Here is a 2,306-nt window from a genome sequence, read left to right as displayed (position 1 = left end):
TTTCTGAAGATAGAACATGTCAGGCAGGCAACATAGAGGTTATGGAACTGAATTTGGGCAGCGCTGTGGGTAAGCAGTTAGCACTGGTGCTTCATAGCACCTGGACTGTGCACGTGGACATGGGTTTGAGTCTTTCTCAGTCTGTGTAGAGTTTGCATGTTCTCACCAGTTCATATGGGTTTCCCATTACAGTCCGGTGATGGCCGGTTCCAGATGATTTGGTGGCTGTACATTCCAAATATTGTGTCTATTGATGAATTTAGAGCAGGCAGAGGGAGCTGCGATGGCCGAGTGGTTAAGGCGTTGGACTTGAAATCCAATGGGGTCTTCCCGCGCAGGTTCGAACCCTGCTCGCAGCGGTGCCTTGTATGTTTATCTATAACCAGGATAGTTGGCACTATAGTGGATAGAGCTGCTGCTTTTGGACCCAAAGGCTACCTGTTTGAATCTCACCTCTGGCTATAGTACCTGTGACCACAGTACTTACCCTAATTTGCTCCAGTAAAAAATGAACCAGCTGTATAAATGGGTAAATAATTGTAAGTCGCTCTGGAGAAAAGCATCAGCTAAATCAGTAAATGTATATGTGTCAGTGAATGTTACAATTAGGGTTACATTGCTCTGCTGTATAAATTTGTGAATGATTGTAGGGAGGGTAGTGTATCTAGCAGCGTAAATCAATTTGAATGAAGCTACAGGTTAAATACTAGTTAATAATCACTGTCCACTGCTTTAAAGGAAAATGACTGCTGAATGAATATGAATTTATGATGAAGACACTGGAGGGTGAAGTCTCAGGACAATAAGTGATATTCAGAATTAAATGAATAAATTATTTAACTTCAATTTTCTTTAGTAGAGTGTCCAACTGTATAAATAGATGGAAGGTAAGCAGTTGAGTATCTATAATAATCATTCCACCAGGGTACACAGAACTGGGCTTCTTGTCACAAAGTTAATCCAGCTCTTCAGGGCAGAGAGAGGTAATTTGCAGAGAGGGTTTAATAGCGAGTGAGACAAGATAAAAACTGAAAAGTAGTAAATATGGACAAAGCCCAGGCCTGGTGCCAGTCTCAAAGCTGCGTATACTGCTAAACTAAAACTACCTCAGTCTTTTTCTAAATTCATGAGCTTGTTGACATTAGTTTATAAACAAACACAAAAGACATTACATGTGTGTTGTCATCTGAAACAGCTGAGCAGGAAGCGTCCGTTGCAACAGACAAGTCACATGGACTTTGGCCAGTGGTAAGACGAAGAACTAAAGTTGTGTGTCTTCGGCTTCTCACGTTCAAAAAATGTGCAGATTTTTTTATATCATTTAAAATTCGCTATTTAATAAGATGAAAAGATACAGTATAATTGGTTTACGTGGGAACATGCATGAATAACATGCCAAGTGCGTTTTTGAAATATGCATGAAAAATCAAATATATTCAATTATTTTAATTTCAGTAGTAGTGTAATCCTGTTTGTTATATGTATGTATGTATGTATGTATATGTATGCATGTCAGCATGCAACAGGTACAGAGCAAGAAGCAAAGGAATTCAATGAATCTTTTTGTTGTGTCTGTTCCTTGTGCCTATGGTCCTCTCCTGAGATTATGCTGTCATCACTTTGCTGAGGAAGAGAGGTTATTCCCTAACCAAAAGAACTGCACAAAAAGTATTTCTTTTTTTTTTTTCTAGAACATTCCCGAGTCTGTCCACATAACACCTAGCAAGGAAAGGACAGAAATAGATTTCATAAAGAGAAAATGCAGGGGCATTTTCTATTTGGAAAGTAACTGTCAGGCAATATCTTTCCCAAATAATTCTATTATTAATTTTCAGTTGTTCATGAAAACTGATTTAGCAAATAACTGTTATGTTACCCAAATCCTGTTCGGCAAGAGTAATTCAAATACTTTTACATTTGTTCATTTAGGAGACGCTTTTCTTCAAAGCAATGTACAAGATGCAGATACACAATTCATGAAGTACAGTTATTCCAATACTTTAGTTTTACCAATATTTATTAGAAGAAGAGCTGTATATAGAATTGATAGGGAGTATTTTTATGGAAGAATTATGGAGCAGATAGATCAGAACCGAAGTGGGATTGAAAGACATGCATTTTAAGACTCTTCTTGAATGTTCAGTTGGATTCTGTAGTTCGAAGCAAGAGAGGGAGCTCATTCCATGTACAGTACAGAGATGTAAATAGAATGACATTAGGGCAACGTATGTACAGTATCACATAGGAGTTGTGGTCTGTGCTCCAAATCTCAAACTACACTGCTGGGACTTTTAAAAAGTTCAAGT

At 38.0% G+C, this 2,306-nt stretch overlaps 1 non-coding gene across 1 annotated transcript; it reads left to right on the top strand.

The window, feature by feature from the left end:
* The first annotated feature begins 277 nt into the window (after positions 1–277).
* Positions 278–359, top strand: trnas-uga (transfer RNA serine (anticodon UGA)). Its single transcript has one exon. It is a non-coding gene; the product is annotated as a tRNA-Ser (tRNA).
* The last annotated feature ends 1,947 nt before the right edge of the window (positions 360–2,306 follow it).

This window comes from Scleropages formosus, chromosome 22 (assembly GCF_900964775.1).
Source record: "Scleropages formosus chromosome 22, fSclFor1.1, whole genome shotgun sequence".
NCBI classification, from domain to species: Eukaryota; Metazoa; Chordata; class Actinopteri; order Osteoglossiformes; family Osteoglossidae; genus Scleropages; species Scleropages formosus.
Note: the sequence above shows the minus strand (reverse complement) of the source record. Positions and strands in the feature narration are given on the sequence as shown.